Consider the following 13,493-nt stretch of genomic DNA (forward strand, 5'->3'; position numbering starts at 1 on the left):
GGTTGTGGGCGGGAGACCGAGCCCCGCCCCTGGTAGGGGGCATTAGCCCCCTCCCCTCCTACCTGGCTGGCGCCCACGCCCACTGGAGGTGGCCAACCAGGTGCCTCCGGGGGGCGTGTGTAGCAGCTTAATGCTGTGGTGCTAGCTCCGCCTCCTCCTCATTCGTCGTCGTCCCTCAGCGAGTCACCCACCCTCCACTCCCATTTAGCTCAGGGTCTAGGTTTTTGGCCTTGCTATGGACCTTAGGTTGGTCGCCCTGGTTGGCTGGGGGGGCTGGTAGGAATTTTTCCATTTGGCATTAGGCCTTTTGGTTTTTTCGCCTACCTCGTAGCAATCGTCACAACTTTTGTGGTATTGGTGGGTAGGTTAGGCATTGGATTCATGTGTTGTGCTGTGTCAAGGGCTAGGTGTGGCCATCGCCTATGCTATCTACCGTGGGTTATTCCGTTAAAGGAATCCGGCGGTCGTGTTTCCGTCCGATGCCTGCTTGGCGGGAGGCCATGGCACGACCCTCGCTGACATCAGGGGGTGAGCCTATAGTTGGATGAGCATCAACAGGCTCCACCTACTGTTGAATAAACCCACCACCTATAGTCATCCAATGCCTAAGCCAATACCTTTTCACTGCTGTAATCAATAAAGTTGTGGCCTTTTCTTGCCCATTAACCTTATATCACGTGTCCTTGTGTATTTATTTCACGTAGCGGGGGCGGGCCCTCGATCCACAACTCTCTCTTGGCTGCCTTCTTTCTTACAGCTACAGTGGTACCTCAGGCTACATACGCTTCAGGTTACAGACTCCACTAAGCCAGAAATAGTGCTTCAGGTTAAGAACTTTGCTTCAGGATGAGAACAGAAATCGTGCTCCGGCGGTGCAGCAGCAGGAGGAGGCCCCATTAGCTAAAGTGGTGCTTCAGGTTAAGAACAGTTTCAGGTTAACGAACGAATTCAGGTTAACTCCGGAATGAATTAAGTACTTAACCCGAGGTACCACTGTACTCGGGAGATGCTTCTGACTCTGGCTCCACTTACTTGTTTGTTTGTTTGTTTGTTATCCTAGCAGTCCCAATGGGGACATCGCCCCCTGTTTCTTTCAAGGGCAGCACAGTTTATGCCTAGCGCAACAGTGTTCCTCATATCAAATACATCAAGTGTGAACAATGTACCTGCATCTTTGAACACCCATGTATGTGTACCCAGTTCAGGTCAAGTTCCCACTACACAGGTGTGTATGCAGTGCATACTTTATATTGTTGTTGTTGTGGGAAACACTGGTTTACCTGCAGCGGTTGTACCTAAAAGCTGAGCTGAAACTGGGAGGGGAGAGACACATCATTAGTTTTTTCATCCAGTGGAAAAAGTGCCTCCCCCTTTACCCAATCATTCAGGTCCCTCAACAGTGACTGAAAACATCTGCAAAGTGCATTTCTGTTGTCAAGGCCCATGCTCTCTGTCCTGCCAATGCAGCATAGTTCCCTTGGCATATGTGCGTTTCCTCCCCACACTAATTCATACCAGGGGCAAAGTGCCAGCTTCAATTGTCCATAGTGTTGTTAACACATAGCCAGATCTGAATGCTGTTATGATGCCATCACATTCCCTGTGTGATCCCTGATTGTCTAGGATCACTCAGGGAAGAAGAGACCCCAGAGGAAAGGGGAAAGCAGAACCAGAAATGGAAACCAATGAATGCGCACCTCAGAAAAGCAGAGGGAAAAGGTACTGCTTGAGGGAAGCATTCTACAAACCCAATTGCCTCACATTCCCCATTGTATGTTTGTGGCAAAAAAATGGCACATCTCTTATCAACCATGCTAAAGATGTTCTGGGTAGAGTTGACAGCAGTTCTGTTGTTCTTTCAAGAGTGTTTGACTTCTGCCCCCACTCCTGAAATTCCACAGCAGGATGCTCAACGTTGTGGGCTTTGGAAGTGGCAGATGCTGTGCCATGTCACGCTAACACATCTTGAGAGCTTACTTAATTTGATTTAAAAGCTTTATCTCTGCCCCAAGGCTGAGGGTCAGTAGCTTTCTCCTCTCTGACTATGGTCCTGCACAATACCAAAGAGGCACTAAGGCATTCAAGAAGACAAGGTTTTTAATGGCCTAAATTCTTGTCTGGGTGGAAGTAAAAGCTACTCATTATAGAATGTGGATGACTGCTAAGTAACCAGTAATGCAGCAGCAACAGCTTCTTAACATATGCTGCAGTAGTAGAAGGAAATCGTTTCGAGTCTGCAGGCAAAATGCTGGGGTCACTGTTATCTCAGCACGGAGTACTTGGAATGCATGATACTATAAAATGCTTTTCAGACAGAGGGCTAATGTAATGTTTGGAGTTTGCAAATTCCAAACACTTTGAGGTTAATAATGGAAATATTTTCAATGTAACAAAATGATACTTTCTTAAGAGGAATGAAAGATGGGAATTGGTATAAAACAATACATGTACTGTACTTTAAACTGAGAACAATGCATATACACAAAGTCAAATATTCAAGTTTTGATTTTCAGTTTTTCCCACTGTTAGTTACATAATAATCACTGTCATTTTACTTCCTGCATCCCTCTGACCTCACTGTTAGCTGTCATTCCAAAGCCACACCTATCTCTTTAACTCAGAATTAACACTTCATGCATCTGATGATCACAGACTTTTATGCCTTAATAACACAGATAGTTTTTAAGCTGACACAAGACACGTTTTTGTCTTCGCTGCAACAGATCAACTAGGGCTGCCATACACCTGGAATTTCCCAGACATTGCCAGGATTCATCCTTCAAAAATGGCTTCTGGGCGGAATTTTCAGAATTCGGTTTAAATGTCTGGTGGCCCATTTTGGAAGTGTTGAATTTTTTGGCAAATTTCCTATAAAAAGTTCAACAACTTTGGCAAAAGGGGGAAAAAAAGCTCGATGACTTTTTGTCCAGATTTTCTCTTGTGAAATACGACAGCCCTAGTTCAACATTACTATCCTTACAGAAGCATCAACAATAAAGACTTGTATTTCAAATTCTAATTTCAGTGCATTTTTTATTTCACCCATGGAGATATTCATGTCGAATGAAATATCCATGAGGGTTTTGCAAGAAAGATTCATAAGCAGGAGACAAAACTCTTGTCCAAGGACGTTTTCCTCAAGGCCCATCATGTATTCTCGTGGAAACAAAGCTTTACAAGAGAGCTTTGTGACAGTTTCTTGCTTCGGTGGGCAAGACTTTTATGTGTTCCACAGTTTGGGAGTGGATCATTATAGCGTGCTTTGTGTAGGCCTGTCTTCCAGATGGAAGCTTTAGACCTGTCTCAGCACTTGTGTTCAGAAGCCTGACAACAGCTTACAAGCTTTCTGTGCCCTGTATTGCTTCTTTTCTTCAGTAAGTGTAATTGCAAGTTTATACTAACAGCACACAAAGCCAAGTCTTCTATTGTGTCTCCTACTAAAGCAAAGGCATACAGGTCTGTTTCTCGGAAATTTCTGTCATTCCTGTAACTCTAATAGTCATCTCTCAACTAAGATGATGGGCTTTTGATTAAAGGGAAAGTCTTCCATCAATGTGAGCGCATTCAAACTGGAACCCAATACAAACATTTCTGTTGGCTTTTCATTGGCATGAGATTAAATAAGTATATTTTTTGAATCTGAGGCTATTCAGGCAAGCAAACAAGCAAACGAGAGGAGCCACAGAGACAGGATGTGAGATAATACGATAAAACAGATTCATTGTTTAGAATTTCAGAGGATACAGGTACAAGAACAAGCAGGTACCTGATATCTGTTAACAACACAAACAGAAAAATCATCTTCAGGAGTTCAGTCTAAAGATGCAGAAGCAAAAATTGTAGAAGAAGGTCCTTGGACAAAGGCAAGCCTTGCCCCCAACAGCTATGCCAGCTTCACATGATGATTTGAAGGGAACTTCTAAGCACATTTGGCTGGATACACTCAGAAGTTTCCTCATGACTGGGAAGCCAGCCACTATCAGGCTCCCTGATTCCAAGAAAGCTGTTACATATGTTCAGCTAAATATGCTCACAAGCCCTCTTCAGACCTTCCCTCTCAATTCTGGAAGACTAAAGCAGGAGGATGTATGCTCAGTACATGTGGGGAGGCGGGGGGCTGCACAAGTTCCCCTGCCCCAGTTTTTGTCCTCCACATATTCATGCCAAAAGAGGGCTCTTGTCATTTTGTTCTGAATCTAACTTATGATATCATAGGGGAACCTTGGGCCAGTCACCATTTCTCAGCCTAATTTACCTCACAGAGTTGTTGCGAGGATCCAATAGGGAAGGGGAGAACCATAGAAGCAACCCTGAGCTTTTTGGATAAAAGACAGGAAATAAATATAACAACAAGAAAAACAGTAATTGTTCCTTATGCCCTTTGAAAGTCCTTCCCGCTTCTTCCTTGCTACATTTTCTTTGTGGCTTTCAGCCCAGAAATATAACACTCCCTCTGACTAGTCTTAGGTCAAATCTACACATATATAAAAAACATGAAAATGCTTAAGAAAAAACTTTTTGAAAAATATAGTGAATTTGCAGTTTAGTCTGGAAAAGGGTTTCAAGTAAATTATAATGACCATTATTAGTTCTTCCTGTCAAGGTTCATATTTCCATTAAAAAAAATACTTTCTTTTCTGTTTGTTTTTTAGCATTATATAGTAACTATAGGAAAGAATGGGAGAAATTCAATGTTACACAAAGTTCTTCTGCAGTTTACCAGTTGTGTTGGTGGAGTGACTTGTGCAAGAAGCCAGCATGGTTCTCATAGCTGGTTGCACAACAAATTGCTGTAGCGCCAACACTTCCAGTTGCACAACCAGCTTCTCCTAGCACAACTTTTGCACTGGATTTTGTATTGCACAACCTTTATCTCACCCTTATGCCAGCACAACAGTCCCTTGCAATGGCGGTCAGAGAATGCGGAATTCAGGCCAACAAGCCTGGCTAGATAGTTGAACTCTACACACACACACACACACACACACACCAATTCTTGAAGCATTTTCAAAAAGTTATCAGGAAAAGTTCAAGCTTATTCCAAAAGTTCTCTAAGAATAAAGGTAAAGGTAAAAAGGTAAAGGACCCCTGGATGGTTAAGTTCAGTCAAAGGCGACTATGGGGTTGCGGCGCTCATCTCGCTTTCAGGTCGAGGGAGTCAGCATTTGTCCACAGCTTTCCAGGTCATGTGGTCAGCATGACTAAACTGCTTCTGGTGCAACGGGACACCGTGACAGAAACCAGAGCGCACGGAAACACCATTTAGCTTCCCACCGCAGTGGTACCTATTTATCTACTTGCGCTGGCGTGCTTTTGAACTGCTAGGTGGGCAGAAGCGGGGACAGAGCAACAGGAGCTCACCCTGTCATGGGGATTCAAACCACTAACCTTCCGATTGGCAAGCCTAAGAGGCTCAGTGCTTTAGACCACAGCACTACCTGCGCCCCTCTTCTAAGAATAAACATCTGCCTCCTTCCAAACACTTCCCTGCCAACACTTTTGTTCCCACTCTTCTTTACAGCTGGTTTCCCTCCATGTGAGGCTCAAATGATAATTGGAGAAGGATACAAAATGGCAGCTGTCCCTTCTAAAATAGCAGAAAATGCAGCTTTAAAAGGGAGGAAAGAATGGATGCCATACCCAGAAGGAGTTTGAAGCACAACACATCTTATAAGCCATTTTATAAGCCATGATCATGGAAATCTGGAAGGAAGGAATGGCAGCTCTGGAAGCAAAGGCAAGTGTAACAGCAGAAAAGCTGGATGAAGCCACTGAAACTGCTTCTGTAACCATGGATTTAAGTTTGCAGCCAGAACAAAAAATAAATAAAAGGCTGCTTCAGGAAAATAAAGGCATTAAGTCTAAGCTTGAGAAATCTGAAAACATTTAACAAAATGTTAATTTACATGTGTGCAGGTTTAAAGAAGGGGCAGAATGTGATAATATGACAGAATTTCCTGGGAATTATCCCCAGAAGATATGAAGAGAGTACACAGAGCACTGTCAGCATACTTATGTGATGCAGGACACCCACAAACAATAAAGTTATGTGCTTCCACAGTTTTAAAAAGAAAGACAAGATCTGTACAGTTTTGAGAAATGTTGAAGGAATAATACATGGCAACAGTCCAGTCATGATGTTGCAGGATTTATTCTCAGATACTTTGAAAAAACGAAGCACAGAGTTGCGTTCCACAACACTTGATAACTGCAAGATGCAGGAATAAGATACTATTGGGCTTTTCACTTTTGTTTACTTAGTCCCTAAAGGAAACACCAAACTCTCAAACACCAACCACAAGGAAGCAACAACGCTAGAACTGAACTCTCCCACTTGAGGTTATTGATTTGTTGCAGCAGCAGGATAGTGAACCCATTGGTAAAAATGACCCCGTTCAAGAGCCCAGGTGGGAGAGCTGCAGCAAAGCCAAAAAACCATGGAAGAGAAGACCGGGACAAGGAAGAGGTGGCATTGCACATATTTCACAAAGTTTACAAATGTCTCTAGAAAATAAGCAGGAACTAAGGCAGAACTATTGCAAGGCGAGATTGCGGTTTCAAAGGGGGGAAAATGTTTTTGTAGAAGCTGAAGCAATCAGACTGGAATGATCTGAAAACATAAAAGTACCAGGGTGTTGGGACATGAGATTTAAAAGAAAATGCCCACTTTAAAACATCCTATCATTTACCTGATTAAAATGTTTGATTTTTATGCTTGTGGTTTATTCTATACCCTTAGTGGTACTTGAGAACATTGGGAATTTTATGCAGCTGATGCTGCTAGTGTGATTCGTATAAATCACATGAGATGTCTGAGAAGAGTGTGGGAACGGAAGACTGTCTTATCTCTTCCGTCTGAGAGTGTTATTGTACTGTACTTTTACTTTTGCAGGATGCAACAGTTGTTCTGCCAGAGCTTGGAGAACACAGACGTGATTATGGATTGTCTGTATAGAATGTAAAAAAAAAAAGGAGTTTAGATCTACGGATGTTTCTTTCTTCTTGCTGTATGCTGCTAGAAGACTTGTGTGCACTTTTCATATGAAAAGTGTCGCAGAAAGGCACTCTGGAGATGAAGGAACATGCCATTCCAGAGACGTGCCCACCAGGAGACGCTCAGAGGTCCTGGGGGGTCGCCGTCTCCCCAAGAGCGTTTTTCCAGCAGAGAGCCCTCTAACATTGAAAGAGGACCCACACCATGCTCTATGTTTTAAAGGTTTTTAAGGTAATAATTCAAATGTTTTTTTTGAATATTTCTCAGGGCAACCATGTTGAACAGTTTAAAGAAGAAAAGGAATAAAAACTATGTTAGAAATAAAGAGAGAAAGATATAAGGGTGAATTTCATTCTTGAGCTGAACACCAACCCAAAGTTGGTGCACTAACTTAATTAAGACCTACTTAAACTTTCAAGCTCTGATCTATTAGAGGACTTAGTACACACACCCTTGTCCTAAGCTTCCTGCCTGTACGTAGGTCAATATCAACTGAAAAGGTAGGTTAATCACCTAGGATCACTACACTTAAGGCTAATTAGTGTCACTAAGAAAGCAACAGATTTTTTAATTGATTCACAAAATACTGTTGTCAGATTTAGAAGGCCTTTATAAGCAATGGCAGATCTAACATTTATTTATTTGAAAGATTTCCATATAGGAAAATGTCCTCTGGATGGCTTACAAACTTATTTAAAGAAAATAATTCAAACCCAGATTTCAACACTACTTATTCCTTCTGGCTGACGTAGCAACATGCGTTTCTGCTTCAAAATTGTTTCTTTATCCAGAAAATTTGTCCAGATTATATACACTTTTGAATGAGAAAATATAGCACAATTATTATTATTATTATTATTTAAAAAATGCCCTACTTGAGATTTTCGGTACTCAATCAAGAGTATAGAAAACTGAAAAACTTTACAGTAACAACTTTACCACAGCAAGTGTAGAATTATCACACTGTCAAAAGAGCGGCACACATTAGCAAATTCATCTTTGAGTGAGGTGAATGCAATATCATTAACACTATGTGCAAAATGTGATTTAGGAGCTAAGTCAATTGTCTGGGCAGGGGGGCTCCTTTGTCTGGATTAGACATTTGCTCAGTAGACCAAAGAACTGTGGTGAAATTCTCATTCTGACATTGCTTTGCTGGCATGACCTTGAAGGAAAGTCAATTAACCTCTTTCTGCTCCAAATATCTTGTTTGTACAAAATCATAATCATATTTACCTGCTTCTATTGAGCTGCTGGGAAGCCTCACTCAATAACTGCAGAATACCTATTGGGCCAGTGAAGGAGCTGAAGATTGCTACAGCAGACTGAAAGATAATCTTGTTGGAATTTCACCAGACTGGCAAAAAAGTATGGCCAAATATTATACGTAGAGGAGACCAGCCCAACTTCTGTTGGTGTAAGGCAGGGATGGAAAACTAGATCCTTATTAGAGCTGGGGAATATATTGCTAGATCACCCAAAACCGGTTTGAAGTCCATATTGTGAATCAGTTTCATAATTTTTGACTTGGCAATCCATGCAAAAATCACAATTTGGAGGAAAATGTGAAGCCAGCCTCTATGTAGCTCCATCCTTATTTCAGACATCCTGATACATCGGTATATTGCAATGTTTAGCTGATGATTTATTGCAATGTTGAAAACCAGATATTGCCCAGCCCTAAATCTACCCCAATTCCTGTGGACAAAGTTTGACAGGTGTGCATAGCTGACCACTTGTCAGTCACTTGATATCACAATGACATCAGACCACCAGTTTATGCCCACGCCGCAATGTCTTTACCGTTCCACATTTGATGTCATATGTTATAGGATGTGTAGGGCAGGTGGTCATGGCTGGGCCAAAAGGGTCTTGCAGGCCAAATGGGGATGACTTATGAGCATAATTTGGCCCATGGTGCAGAGGTTCCCCACTTATGCTGTAGTGAGTATACAAGCTTGCAAGTTGCATATAATTCCTCATGGGGATGGATAGGAAGACAGCTAAATCTGGAATGAGTCTTCTAAATCTTTAGTAGGCAATGTGCAAAGATTATGAAGATGAACCAAGAAAAGATACCACCTTCTTTCTTTTTGCATTGCTTGCTTGCTAACATCAACTTAGTAAAAAAGAAAAGAAAAAGAAAAGTAAAGTAAAGGTAAAGGACCCCTGGATGGTTAAGTCCAGTCAAAGGTGACTATGGGGTTGCAGCGCTCATTTCACTTCAGGCCTAGGGAGCCGGCCTTTGTCCACAGACAGCTTTCCGGGTCATGTGGGCAGCATGACTAAACCACTTCAGGCACAATGGAACATTGTGACGGAAACCAGAGCATATGGAAATGCTGTTTACCTTCCCGCCACAGCAGTACCTATTTATCTACTTGCACTGGTGTGCTTTCGAACTGCTAGGTTAGCAGAAGCTGGGACAGAGCAACAGGAGCTCACTCCACTGTGGGGATTCAAACCGCCAAACTTCTGATCGGCAAGCCCAAGAGGCTCAGTGGTTTAGACCACAGTGCCACCCGTATCCTGTTCTATCAACTTAGTAGTATCTGCTTGTCCTTGTACTGCTTGTCTGCTATCTAGGACATATGTGTAACTTCAGGGAAAGGTATCCTCAAAAGAGGCGGGTGGTAGTGTTTGTTTCCCTATCCCTGCCCCAGATATTCTAATATGAAAGGCAACATTTGTGGCTATCAAGAGTACACTTTCTAAAGAATACTATGTTCATGGTGACCCACTGATGGTCTGATGCTGTACACCATGTTTCCATCTAGTCTTCCTTACATACTCTGGGTTATATGCAGTGTTATTCCTCTTCAGAGCAGACCCATTGAAACTGATGAATATAAATAATTTAGGGTTCTTAATTTCAATAGGTCTACTCTGAGAAAAATTGAGATAGATACAACCCATTACCTTGCATTGTCCTCCTGCTATTTGCCTGCCAATGGACTTTCTAGACTCCATCTCCCCACAAACTACTCTGTTGTTTAACTGTAAGCCTGACTTCTACAACATGTCCCTCTGGCACACACACACACAAACACACACACACACACACACACACACACGGTAAAAAGACTTTCACTAGGAAAGTCATTGTAAATAAAATGAAGGTGGGGGAGAAAAAGGGCCAAAGAGCAAAGCCCTGTTTTAGCAAGCTCAGATAAAATATTTTATATGAGAGCATGATACTCTTGAATTGGCTAATTAAATCCAAGTGTATCATGCTGTGGTTGTTTTTGTTTTCAAGCTGCCTGATTAACAAAGCAAAGGTTAAACATTTGCCGGTCCCTTCACGTTAGCATGCAGAGATCCCACTTCTGCTGTTGCACTTTATATTTGATCAACCCAGAAATCTGCAAGGCAGTGGGAGTTTCTGTCACCTGCATTTTTAAGAGCCAAGGTCGCCCAAAGGAAAACAGTCCTACATACAAAGTTGCTCAGTCAGAGCCTAGACGTGTTGAATTTTTTGAAATTTTTTTTTTTAAAAGATGGCCTGCACTGGTTGAAAAGGAAACAAATTATACAGCTAAGGCTGAATTCATCAGCAGCTCAGAGTTGGAGGATCACTGAGCACATGAGTAATTTTATTGTCACCTTTGATTTTGTTTGACAAACTGAAAGCTCCTTATGAGCTCTAACCCACACCATTTGATGCTTTCAAAACACCATCCTGCATCCGAATAGGTTCTAAGAAACAGCACTTAGAGTTTATATTGGCTTTCTAAAACTCTTTACTGCAGGGCTATCCAAGGGCACCTCCAGACTGTTAGTGTTTTGTGGAAGGGATTCAAGTGCATACTGGGAAAATTAGGTTTATGCAATTAAGGTGGCTCCAAGTGCTGTGTCTCCCTAGTGCAACAAACCCACTATGTATTAAAATACATACTTGTGGGGGTTAAAGAGATGGTGAAGCACACTGGAAAGTGTGGCATGAATGAATGACTAACAAAAGCTGTATAAACACTACACAAGCCAATCAGAATAGATGTCTGATGTAGGTCCACTGCTGTATAAGCTCTCTGAACATAAGTCAAAACAGATGCTCAATAAATGCTGGATATAATCAAACCTTCTTGTCTGCTATGTCCAAATACATTAGGGTGAAAGTTCAATAAATAGTACATCTGGAGGACCCCCAAGTATGAGATAGTCTACCAAAAGAATAAGGCTGCTGCACTGGAGTTGAGCCTCTGGCTTTCAAAAGCATAGCCATACCCTGCAAGTGTCCCCATATTCCAGAGACATCCCCAGAATTATGAAAGCCATCCCAGCTTTTGTGTTGATCCCAGAATGTCCCTATTTCCCCACTAGGGCCACTGCCACCGAGTTTGGGGAGGAGGATGAGTTGGCCTGCTTGCTGTGCTGTGTCCCACTGGTGAAGTGGGGAGAGGGGATGGGGGTTTCAGTTGGTGGAAAGTGATAAATGTTCCTATTTTCCTCTGAGGAGTGTTGGAGTGTATGCACAGCTCCTCCACTGTTGTAAAAGTACCTGTTGAACTGTTCCTCTGATTTCTCTCTGTGGCAGCCAAGCTAGGAGCCGAGGTCCCTTCATCCCCCAAAAATATATTTTTGAGGGGGCATCCCTCCAAGTTGATGGGGATTGCCATTCAAATGATGTGCATACGGCACATCTTGTGATTGATTATGTGGGGGAGGGCTTACCTGCCCCCCACAATATTTTATTCAAGTTTTCACCCCTGCAACCAAGACAGAGGGTTGCTGAAGAAGGGAGGCAATAGATCCCAAGTCTTGCTTTTTGAGCCCCAGTCCCTTCCAGAAGTATTTAGTGGCCTGCTGAAATCTAAACGTAAACAGGTAATATTTGTGCAGTGGACTTTTCTGTAGTTAGCTTTTAAAGGAAGGAGCCCTTGCCGCAGTTGCTACCTTGGATCAAATCTATGCTTCCAGGTGCCATGAGAAAGCTGCAGAGATAGCACAGGATAGTACGCACCCCGGAAATGATCTCTTTCAGCTTCTGCCTTCTGGAAGAAGGTACAGGGTTATAAAGACTAGGACTAGCCGTCTGAGAAACAGTTTCTATCCAAATGCAATTTTGGTTTTAAACGCAGTGTAAGGAGTCTCTATGGGAGTATATTGTATTTAAAAATGGGGTATCAGAGTTTTTAAGGGGCTAACCAGGTTGGGATAGCTGGGATAGCAGGCTTGTTTGGTTTAGAATGTTTTATGTAAATTTTTCAATTTCGTTGTTCTGTATGGGACAATGACAATAAAGATCGTATCGTATCGTAAAAGGGCTGCGATTGTGTTCACACTGCCACCTTTCTGCGTAAAGTACGCCAAGCAGACAGTGGCCACTGTTGCCTCAAAGTACTTTGCCAAGTTGGCTGCCAATCTGAATGGGGGGCTGCCATTTGCAACCGATGAGAAGGACATGCCTTTATACTGCAATGTGGAAAGCATAATCAAAAGCAGCCCTTTGTGATGGCCAAAAATCAGTATGTGCTTGGGTAGTTTGCCAAATAATGATCAGTTAAAAGCAGCCTTGTATTTTACCTGGTGGCAGTGAAGTTCTAAAGGGGAAGACCTGGGAAGCATCATGGCACAGGACCCAGGGAATATGGGGTGCTATGACATTAGTGTTTCCTGCTCTTATCCTTATCTGGTCATTTTGCTGTCTCTCTGTTCTTTCTCCCTGCTTTAGCAAGCAAACCTCTTGTTTTACTGTACAACTGGCATGAAGTGAGGGTGGGTGTAAAGTCTAGGTCAGAATAATCTTCAGATATGTCATCTTCTATTGCTGCTATGGAATTGTTCAAGGGCTATGCATTTTCTTCCAATTGTCTCTCTCCTCTCTCTCTCTCTCTCTCTCTCTCTCTCTCTCTCTCATTTTATTTGTCTGTGGTATCATTCTGGATGCTGTCAAATGAGAACATATAGACCATATGCCCAAAATATTGTGCTCTGGAACATAATGCAGCATAGATTCTCCTTAACCCCAGTCCTCTCTTTCTGGACCTGTGCATACCATATTGGATGGAAAAGGCGCATTATGGTTCTCCGCAGAGATAATTCTTTGAATGTTTTGTGTCTCTGCTGGAAAAACTATACAGAGCATTCCATAATAGTGCACATGTAAATACTAACACCATTTGAGACTTAATGGAATGATCATTTCCACATAAATATAAAATCCCCAGGCACCTGCTGCACAGTGACTAGCTGCTCTGCTTGCAGCTCCTAATGAATAACTGTGCCACATGGCTGTTCTCTCATTTATGAAATAAAATGCATCCCAGGTCCCCTTTCTCACAGTCGTAACATGCAGTGAGTCGCAAGCCGAAGCACAGATATCGTGGCAATGTGTGGCACACTTACCAAAGGCAGTCTATTAACCTATTTTTATAGCACCTACAAAAATTTCCAAATGATGGTGGCTATTTTTAAAATAATTATTTTTATTCACTTTTAGTGGCTATGACCCTCAGCCGACTTTGCTTGTGGCTCATAGCACAACTACTGCTGACTGTGA

The 13,493-nt window shown here is 42.4% G+C and overlaps 1 protein-coding gene across 1 annotated transcript in view; it reads right to left on the minus strand.

The window, feature by feature from the left end:
• GABRA5 (gamma-aminobutyric acid type A receptor subunit alpha5) overlaps positions 1-13,493 on the minus strand; it is a 62,621-nt gene that overhangs the window by 11,112 nt on the left and 38,016 nt on the right.

Source organism: Podarcis vaucheri (genome assembly GCF_965113315.1).
Source record: "Podarcis vaucheri genome assembly, chromosome: 4".
NCBI classification, from domain to species: Eukaryota; Metazoa; Chordata; class Lepidosauria; order Squamata; family Lacertidae; genus Podarcis; species Podarcis vaucheri.